Raw genomic sequence first — 11,545 nt, 5'->3', positions numbered from 1 at the left:
CATGACAGAAATCAAGAGATAATTGCCCTATTTTCAAGATTTTGTGGTTTCTTGTGTCTTCTAGCTCACCAGTCTTTTAGGCAACATTGATGATCACAAAATGGCTCTAGATTTTTCTATGAATGAACTCACAATGAATGTATGGAGTCTCACTCTAGCCAAAATACATGAGATTTTAGAACTTTAATTCAACAAGTGTCTGAATAATCTGTTTGAGCCACTGGCCTCTCAATTCAGACTGAAGTTCTGGAAGTCCTCAAGTTCTTTGACAGACACCATAACCATTCTTACCATCCTCAGAGAAAAAGTTGGGGATCCTTTGATGCTGGCTCCCTCCTCACTCACACCCAGTAATCCAGGCAATAACCTTGTCTAGAAAGAAGTTGTTCAAATTTCTAATTTGTCAATGATTTGTAAAATAAAAATCTTACCGGCATTTTCCAGTTTACAGGCCATATCTTTTCCTTCCTAGTTACTTTCTACATTTCTCTAAATTTGTAACCTTAAAAGCAATACTTAAGTTTCTTTTTTAATGTTGTAAGGAACCTTCCTTAAATCAACAATATCCCTACAGTAGAACAGAATAAACCACTGCAAGTCAATAGATGTTACTCTGGTTTCTAGCTCTTCATATTCCTGTTGAGCCAAGAGCTCCATGTGAGGAGGGTAAATGCATGGACAAGATTCTCCAGAACAAAGCTGGATTGTACTAGTCTTGGCTCATATCTAAGTAAGGGAAACAAACAAACAAAAAACTACCAGGCTCTAAAACGAGATCTAAATCCTGAACCATCAAATTGAAAGTTTAATTTTCCATCGAATTATCCAGGATTAAAGACATTTTGTTATGAAAATCTCTGCAATTCAAAAAATATAGGTTTCTGCCTAACCTATATTCTTTATCCTTTCTTTTGCTTTATAAACCCAATGTGCTAACAAATAGTCACTCCAGACAAATCTTATGTACAGAAGCTCAAAACTGTCAGCAGATTCCATTTCTAAAACAAAAGGGTCTCCTCACAGCTACAATGGGGCCGAGAAAATGTGGTTTCTTACTGCTCTCTTTAGAGCCACAAATACCAGTGACTATTTGCCAAAACTAAAAACTCAACTGCACGCATGCCCTCCTATGTACTGTTTGTCTTGTTTTGAAAGAAAGAGCAGTGAGAGATTCTAAGATTGACATGAGAGATTTCTAAGATTGACATGCTTAGAAAAAACAAGCCAAGTCTTACATGGAACAAACACTTCCAGGCTACTTCACTTAGGTTAAAGGGAACTTGTTTCCTGTTTACCTAAAGGAAGAGTCAAAGAGAATGCACCCACCAAAATCCTATGCCAACACGAAGTGTTCTTCATCTTCCCTCCTCCGCATTTGGGTCAGATATTGTAAATTCATTCCCATCTCCCCATCAAGGTCTAAACTCCCAGAGGTAGCACACACAGTACTATGGTTTAAATCACTATGCGTTACCTTTTATGTCTTTCTCGCAGCATTTTTGCACAATGAGGAAGGAAGTTGTAAAAAGGAGTAATATTTAAAACTTTTTTTGGAGATAATTTCAAACATAAAATACAGTTGCAAAAACTATCTTATATATCCAGATTCATCTATTGTAACATTTTGCCACATTCATTGGTTCTCTTTCTCTCTCTCTTGCTCTCCCTCTCCACACATAAATTTTTTCCTAAACCATTTGACAGTATTGGCAAACATATCCTTTTACCCCAACATACTTCATTGTATTCTTTCAGGGCACTCCCTTATGTAAGCACAGTAAAATTGTCAAATGTAGATAATTTAATATTGATACAAAACTATACCCCTCATACTCAAATTTTGCTAATTGTCCCGATACTAGCCTTTACTCCATTTTTTTTTCCCAAATCCAGGACCTCTCCAGGGTGACACATTTCATTTATGTTAATGTATTTTTAGTCTCCTTTAATTTGGGACCATTTCTCAACTTTTCTTTGTCTTTCATGACATTTTCATTCATTGACATTTTTAAAGAGCATGTTACAGTTGGTTTGTATAATGTGTTTCCATTTCTGTTTGACTGCCTGATTAGATTCAGATGATGATGAATTTTGGTCAGAATACAATAGGAGTGTTGCGGTATCCTTCTCAGTTTATCTCATCAGAGGTACATGATGTCAGTGTCCCCAATATGATGACGGTAATCTGATAATTTGGGGTAAGGTTTTCTCTGCTGAGTTTTTTAATGGTCAAGTTACCATTTTCATTAGAAATAAGTGAGGATAAATACACTTTGATAAATACATCTTTCTTTATCAAACTGTCACCCATAGCTTGGGCACTGATTGATGAATTTTGCCTGAATCAATCATCCCAGGACAGTGGAAAATGATGATGCTGTCATTTCTTCCACACAATAATTGGCATACTACATAGGGTAAACTTTCTTTTCCTTCCTTCCTTCCTTTCTTTCTCTTTCATTTCCTTTTTTCTTTCTTTCTCTTTCCCTTTCTTATCAGTATGAACTCAAGTATTCTTATTTTATCCATCCAGACTATATTCTTTTTGTTTATTACTCATTTTAATGCTCAGTGTTTCCAAGATTTGACTCATAAATACTGTGCTCAATTATCTTTGAGTACTTTCTTACATACTAGCTCAGAAAGATATTCTAGGCTCATCTTGTACTTTTCCTGTCCCAGCCCTCTGGTGACAACAAGTTCTTCCAGGAGCTTTGGTTCCTTCTAGTGGAAATCTGTATTAAGAAAGTAAGATATGGGACTGGCTCCTCTCATTGTTCTTTGAGTGTCATTGATTCTAGGCTCTTCCGGGAGACAGGGTCAGGAAAGGGCTCTTCTTTGCCTTCCTCTATTCAAGTTTTGTGTAGCCGGGTCTTTGGGGGTAGGTTGACAAGCGTGAATCGGTCCTAGGAAAGGTGACTTTCTGCCTAGCATGAAGTTGCTTTTCTCCTCATGTCACCGCAAAAGAGAATGAAAGAAAGGAGTTTCAGAAATAATGGTGTTGTACATAAAGGATCTTTATGCTAACAATTTCAAGTTCACAAAAAAAGCAATGCAGATAGATATTGCCATTAAATTTTCTTCCGCCAAATTAATAAAGGTGCAAGGGGGTGTAGCTCAGTGGTAGAGCGTGTGCTTAGCATGCACGAGGCCCCAGGTTCGATGCCTGGCACCTCCAACCAGAATATTTTACACCTTGTTCAGCGTTTCTTTGGTCCTTGGCTTTCTTCTTATTCCCTGGTTTTCTTACATGTTGAAACTTCCTCGTCACTCATAATTCATGCTGATTTGCTCAAACTTATTTGTCCACATTTAAAAGCCATCCACTCTAGCCACTGAGCAGTCACTCCTATGTTGGCTAAAGTCTGTACTATACAAAAATTAACTACTGGGGAAAATTAGAGTTCTGAGAGAAGGAAAATCACTTTGACCATGACCCCACCTCATCTTTCATCAAACTAGCATCAGGAATCAGTTCAACGGGGATTTTCCTGGATTTGGAGAAAGTTTAAAATTAAGAGGCTAGAAAATCTGAAGTCATCCTGCTCTAATACTTTGGGGAACAAAGTTCCTTCTCTGGCATGAAGAGCACAGGATTCTCCGGTAGTGAGACGTAGGACCGACTAGCTGCATAATTTGCTGGCCACAAGGCTCTCTGAAATGCGCTGGTCACAGGCACATGAGGCTGGCCATGATGACAGCTATAGGAGAGAACGCTCCAGCCAAAGAAGCAAGCCACTCTCTTGAGTCCTTGCCCTCTCTTAAAAGCTTGAGAGTGGATGTTCACCAGTGCCAGGTTTGTGCTGAGAAGGCAGGAGATACTCATTCACCACACAGACTTGCTGTCCTGTCCTGTCCTGTTTGGATCCCAAAGGAAAGAAGTAAAAAGAGTACAGGAAAACTTCTTTTCTCCTTCTACTTGTCCTGAACTCTCACTCTGGGTATGCTTGGGAGAGCATCACCTCTTGAAAAGGCTGCTAAAGGAGATACACAGCTGGAGTCCTAAGCACTTTTGGAAACATCAAAGAACACAGATTTAGGACACTGGTCTCGAGAGATTTGGGATAGTTGCTTGGTACTTGTGGGACAATTCCACCTTTTCCTACAAGTAGTTTAACTTCATGATCCTATTAATAACAATGATTTTGATGAATCAATATGAATTTGATTATACAATCCAGTTTTTGAAGTAAAAAAGTTTTTGTGTCTCACCTAAACCAGGGGAAAATGTAGAGGGAGACCTGAATGCAAAGCAAGAGGTTTGAGGGAAAGAGAAAGGCTATTCTTGGTCACAGAAGAGGTGAATGGTTTGATTTGTGTTAGTTTACTGTTTGTTGAAAACAATTGGCCACTTTCAAGAAGCCAAGTCACATAAAGTGATTGGCCATTGTAAAAGTTTCATTTCAGCAGTTTGGGAACATTGCATCTCTCTTACCTTATAAATTTGGCTGACTAGATGCGCAGAATCTCCAGTAGTTCTCTGAAATTAACCTACATGCACTCTAGGGGGCGCATTTCACCCAAGGTAAATGTCTCGTAAAAGAAGCGCCCCACCAAGCTACTCCGTGCCATTGTGAAGTCGAGGTCTCCACAGAAGACACTCCTTCCACTCTCTCAGAGAGACTTGAGACCCACTACGTCTGCCCATCCCTTGTATCTGGTGATTCAGCCAAACATGTTCTAGGATCACGTTCTTGAAATCTACAGTATAATTGTATAATTGTATTAAAGACATTTTTCCTTCCGGTAGAGGAGTCAGTTGCAGCTTACAGATCCTCCCTGGAGCGTCCTCACTCAGAAGCGCAAACCTTCCTAACATACCTTCCTCTGGCGCTCTATTTTCCCCTGTTCCTGTCATTCCCCCATCGTCATTTCCTTCCCCTTCACTGCAGAATTTAGTCTCTGGCTCAGGCTTCTCAACCTTAATTGCCCTCACTATCATCGATTTCAGCGTTTTAGCTGTTGTTCTGTTTTGAATACACACACACATAATCATGAGGGTGCCAGCAAAATAAGCTGGTTTCCCAGATTTTAAATATATCCCATTTTCTTATAAAGAAATTTTCACTTTTGTTTTGTTTTTTCCAACCTTGGAATCCAAATGGAACTATCATAATCAACTCTGCTTTGTTAACTGATCTATTCTGGTGGTGGTTTAATTTACAGATTTAAATATGAAAATCTAAAGTTTACTTGGAAAAATCTAGGAATGTTGGAGGGTAAGAAATTTCAACACACTACTTAGCAACACATTTTTAATTCATTCCTACTTTGAGATTTTCTTTGTGTGTCTGTGCATTGGGGGGAGGGGTGCGTATTGTTATGGTCAGTCACAAGACACTGTGAAATGACCCATAAAGGAAGAACTTCTCTACTGTGTGTGTGTCAATGTGCTATGTATAGTGTATATGTATGAGACTCTATTTGACATTAGGTGATCTTTATTTCACTGCTTTATTAACCTGGCGACATGCGGAAAATACCTGAACATCACTGGACATTTTCATAACTACCTCAGCCTTCTCATTTTCCTTACTGACAAAATACCCTTGCAATTGGCATACCATCACTGGTAGAGTTTTGCGTTTGTCTGGAATGTCCATATGTTAAGGGCTCCAGAAAGAACAATATTAAGCATTCTTAAATGAAGGATTAGTTCACCACTGAGATTAGAATACTGAAAACTGAAAGGAGAAGAAAAGTAAGGTCATAAAGATTCAGGTATGACAGTCCAATTTCTTCTTAATGTCGAAACTTCTTTCTTGATATTCCTTGATCTCAACACTGAATCACTTTACTTTTATTTTATTTTGCCATATATTCTTGCAACAGGTTCAAGCTAGTATCTTTGATGCAAACTTTCATAATGCCTTGGCAGTCATAGTTTTTTAAATTAAGTGCCATTTTATAAAAATCCCTTGGATCACTAATGAAATTATGAAAAATATTAAACATCTACTTTTATTGACCTTTTAATTCAATCTTCCTTTCACAGAACTCTTTTTATTTTGAATTTATTTCATTTTATGATGTTAATGTTACTTATGTTTTAAGTATGTTGGTAGTTTAGTCATTTTGCAGTGGTTTCAATCTGCTCTATTTTAGTGTACAGAAGTCTATGTTACTGAGCTATATATGACTTCCATTTCTGTCACCGTGGCCACTATTTTCATAATCCCATTGGACAAGGACAGTGATGGCTAAGGAGAAGTTTCCAAACATCAAGAGAACGGGTCTTCTTGTCCAACTGCCTATTAAGATCCCCCCCTTAGGAGGTTGCTCTTTGGAGAGCATCTACATTGAAAATAATCCTTAGATTATTTAGCAATCTATCCTTCTGCCCATTTAGTAAAATCTATCCCTCTGTTTCTTTCCCAGACCTCTCTGTCGTCACTTTTCAGCAATTTTCCCTCCAAGTACTAATCATCCAGCCAAACTATTAGTCACTTGTCATGAATTAGTATGGATCCCTATGCTCCATCTGTTCTTCCAAGTAAAATGAACAATCATGTGCCCTGCATGAAGTCATGCCCACTGGGGGGATTTATCTTCACCACTGGCCTTCAGGTGCTATGGTAGCTGCTTACATACGTGTGGCGCCAGCATAGGGTGCAGAATTACTAATAAACCAGTCCTGTTTTGTTTTGTTTTTTCTTCCTCAGTTGCAGGGAACTCACTATGAGGCTATGAATGGGGGTTGAAGAGATAGAGAAAAAGTACCAAGTGTAGGAGCCATGGGAATATAAGTCACTTTTCCATGCAAATGACTCATGTGTGTCGGCCCTGCTCATATATTCTGTTTATACTTAATAATGAAATGATGCTGTGCATGTACAACTTTATGGCTAGATGGATTAGAGAACAAGTAGGTCACGATTGGAAGCTCAAGTCTCATAGTGACTCGTGCCCAAGCATTTATTCTCTCTCATAACATAGACCAAAAATGATTTTTTAACAAGAGAATAAAAATTTGAGGAGGATGTCATAGTTTTGCACCAAATCCCAAAGGTTTGTCCTGTGATTCACTAATAGAAGAATGCCAAAAACTCCAAATACCATCTCTGTCTTACATAGACATTTGAGTACTCTGCTGGGTCATACAGGTAAAGTGATAGTGTAGCTTTCGTACAGCCTGGACCTATTGCAGAACTTTCTCTTGTTCTGGGCTTTAAATAAAACTGGGAGCTTTCCAGGCTACTTGTTAAGACCATCACATTATTAGGTCTGGAAGACTCTATATTGCCTCCAAAATTCAAAGAGGTCCTCTAGGCTTACCTTTCTCACAAGTTTTAAAATTTGTTCAACTAAGTCTTTTTCTGTTCCCTTCATAATTTTACCACCACCGGTTGAAACATATTGTGGCAGGTTGTAATGAATTGCTCTTTGTTCAACTTCTCACAAAATAGTCTCACCTGGAGTTTTTCCATGTAGACTATTCATGTAGGTTATTTCTTCAGTCACTTCAAACTGACATTGACGCCTTGAATAAACTACTGAATAATGTCAGTAACATCTGTTAGACTGACTCATCAAGAGTCAAAGAAAATGATGCCAGATCATTTGCTTATTTTTAAAATCAACTCGATGTTGCTCCTGATGTCCTCAAGGCTCAATCAGCGGGGTCTTAGATTTCTTTTCTCTAGACTTTTAAAAAAATTTTTGGCCACACCCTGTGGCTTGTAGGGTCTCAGTTGCCTAACCAGGTATTGAACCTCGGACTACAACAGTGAAAACCTGGATTCCTAACCATTAGGCAACCAGGGAACTCCCTGGATGTATTTCTTTGGCTACTACAAGTAAACACTTCAAGTGTTTACTTACTACAAGTAATTACTTACTACAAGTAATTACTTCTCCGTGATAAATGGTTTCCTTGCACGACTTACAGAGGAGCCAATTATAGAATGACTTGGTTGCAACCTCATCTTCATTAAAAACATTTTTGTGTGTGTGAACAGATTCTGTTGCAATGAGATATGCCATTTCAAAATGTCTAATTTTTGTGACAGTTGCTGTCCTGCCAGTTGGAGTACTGTGACGAGTGTTTATGAACCTGTATATACACTGGTAATGAACCTGTATATTGCATTCTGGTAATGAACCTGTATATTGCATTCTTTTAGCAAATATATAGCGTTATTGGATTCCATACCTCAGCATTTTTGGAGATTGTGAGAGAGGAAGGATCAAAAAGAAGAGATAAATAAGGGATCCCAAAAAATATTGCCTTTAAGTTCCCTTACTTTCTGAACAGTGTCCTGGGTCAAGTGACAGGATGCAGGGGAGCAGAAAGGCTTTCCATTGAATCCCTCATTATCACCTCTCTTTAAAATCTGCTTTATACCTCTCCATCCCGCACTGCCAGGAATTGGATCCAACTGGCATACATGGAAGACAATATATTCCAAGTCTTCCTGGGTGGGCAAATATATTGGCCAACTAGATAGCCATACTTAAGAAACCTGAAACCTTCCAAAGACCAAAGTTGAAAATAATCTAAATATTAAAAAGAAAAGTCAAGAAGTAATCTTCTCGGGTAGCCGAAGTAGCTCAGCTGAGAGAGCGTTAGACTAAAGATCTAAAGGTCCCTGGTTCAATCCCGGGTTTTGGCAAGCTCAGCGTTTTAGTGAATACGAAATGATGCTCACGATACACCATACTCCCTTAGTATGTTAAAACCTAATTGTGCAATAAACACAATGCTGTGGCCATAGTTCAGCCATGCAGGAGCTCACAGTTGAGGCCCACGTTTATTGTTTTTAAATGATGTGTAAGCACTGCTACTTTAAAAAATAGTAATAAAATATTATGTGTGCGACACTGAAAAACGAGGAACGATCACTGAGTCACTGCGATGTGTACTGCTCACAGCAGCAGTGGGAAGGGAAAAAGCTACCACGTACCGTCTCTGTCACAAGTACTTTCTGTTGTAGCCCGACAGCAGCCATAGATGATGTGTAAATGAATGAGGTTGCTGTGTTTGAATAAAACTTTATATATGGACACCGAAATTTGAATTTCATATAAACTTCACGTGTCACGAAATACTATTCTTCGTTTTATTTTTCAACCTTTTAAAATAAAAAACGGTGCTCACATACTTTGGCAGCACATATACTAAAATTGGAAAGATACAGAGAAGGTGAGCATGATCCATTGCGCAAGGATGACACGCAAATTCGTGAAACGTTCCAAAATCATTCTTAGCTCGCAGGCAATAGTTTACCAACCACTAGGGTAAAGGATCTCATTGCAAATACTCAGAACTTTAAGAGCAGGCAAGATTTCAGTTGCTTTCTGCCAGTTAAAAATAACTGGAGTCATATCCCAGCTGCCCCGCCTTCCCCAATAACTACAGAACAAGTGCGAACATTGCAATACTAAACTGCTAGGGATTCGAACGTTGTTTCCCCAGCTAAAAATTTGAAAGCTTAACTAGCGAACTACCCAAACTTATAGATCTAGGTACTGCACATATAAACAACTAATTCATTTGGTAGATCTTGTCCTAGTGGAAATCTCCTCTGCATTCTTTTCATTGCAGAGAAAACTCCATTTGAAAAAACTCTATAATAACTAGCACTCGGGAATACTTTGTTTTCCTCCTCCTTTCTTTCTGTCTTCTGTGTCTTTAAGAACCAGAGCTGTAGCATCCACTAGAAAATGTCACTGCAAGGTTTGCAGACCATACTGCTGGAACGGAGGTGTTTCATTTCGCCATTAAGTATTGTGAATTCATCCTTTGTCTCTAATTTCCCCACGTGCAGTTACATTCTCAAGGAAGCATGCTACTCTTCCTCACATCCCTCTGCATTACGTTTTTCATTTTTCTTGCCGGCTGTGTAAGCAGAGGGGAAGAAAGTTGAAGGAGTGAGCATTTGAAGATACAAGGGTAGGTTCCATAATGGGCTTCTCTCTTTGGGTGGATGGAACTGCTACTCAGGCAGTCCCTTGGCAAGCAGACCTCAGAGCCAGCTAACTTTGGGAAGACCAAGTGTCTTTTCATCTGGGCTGCAGTGCCCCTTCTCTTGATGTAGCCGCAAGACCAGATTCAGAGTAGGAGCTTCACAAAATAAAGGAGCTGAACAGACTAAACTTTTCTGCCAACTATTAGATCCTCGAAGACATCCAGAAAAGGAAGGTAATTAGTCAAGAACTTTTTCTCAGCAGCCACATGTCTGGGTGGATGTAACTGAGTTGAGTCAAGATTACTGAGCATGGAAGAATGCCTAGGTTTAATCTTCCATATCTCCATGCTTGCATTTCACAGCTGCATCTTCCTGACCATGTCAGAACCTCTTCTCTTTTTCTCTTTTTTTTTGGTTTTTTTCTTACTTTTGCTTTTGCATTTCTCTACTCATCTTTTCCTGCTCACATTCGAGGGAGACTACTTATCTAATTTAGGTGGTTGCTTTAAGCACTCAAGCATTTCTACTCCAAGGGCTTTGGAGTCCATAACCGAACCTGATTGTGTCAGAACAAGGAAGGCTGCGTGGAGTGGGATAACAAAGGAAGATACTGTTCACCCAGGACAGTAAACATACCAAATGCACATTCACAAGCCAGTAAGTGATTCATTTGCAAAAATAATTCAGGATGGGGGGAGGGGGGAAGAATGGGAAGAGAAAACAATAAGAGGACCATGCACAACTTCCTACCCCTATTTTCTCAGCTGTGCCTTTCTTGAGAGACAGGTTTCTGAGGAGCAGAAAGCCTGCCCACTAATTTTCTTCCACTCCCTCCTTATCTTCCAGGCTCCACTGAGGGCAACTCAGTGCAGTCACCAGACATTGAAGTCTACAGATCTCAATTCTATCTGCATGGGTAGACGTTGCACAATAAATCCACTTCTCATAAGAATGCCGTTATTATCCAAACCTCAATTCATTAAAATGAGTATTTGAGTCAGTGAGTGTCGAGTTTTCTAGTGTGACTGAAATAGCTAGATTGAGAGATCCTTTAGCATAAGAGTACTCGTATCTGTTCCCATAGTATGGTGGCGATGGCCATGTTTAGTCAATAATTCTTTCCCAATTCGCATGTAGAAGCTTCCTGACCACAGACACCCTCTTCCATCCTTGAAGTGAATTGTCTAGGGGGCTGAAATGGGGGGGGGATCGAAATTCCATGCTTTGTCATCATATATAAATATATTAAGGAAACCCTGCCAGGTACATGTCAGAAAATCACACAGAAAACACTGGAGAAGCCAGCAGCTAAAGTTGAAAGGCTCTGGGGGGAAAATGGCCATCATCAGCTTCATAGACAAAAGTGATCCCATCTCAGAGGTTTCAGCTATTTAATTTTATTCTTTCGAACGTCTGTGCCAATCTTTCCTGTCAGTCATTGCATTCTCAGAGGGAAAGGAATGTGAGGGCTTTGTCCTCTCTACTACTCTTACTCTGCTGCCCCGTGTCTGTTCTTAAAAATTGCCCTCCTTCAAACGAAAATGAAGAGTAGGTGCATTTCTGAAGTTTTGTTCTGATGCTATTTGGAACAAAACTCACAAGATGAAGTGTGTAGTAAGAACTGAGAACAATCTCAG

This window comes from Hyperoodon ampullatus, assembly GCF_949752795.1.
Source record: "Hyperoodon ampullatus genome assembly, chromosome: 10".
In the NCBI taxonomy this organism is placed as follows: Eukaryota; Metazoa; Chordata; class Mammalia; order Artiodactyla; family Ziphiidae; genus Hyperoodon; species Hyperoodon ampullatus.
The sequence above is the reverse complement of the archived record's forward strand: the minus strand, read 5'-3'. Positions refer to the sequence as shown.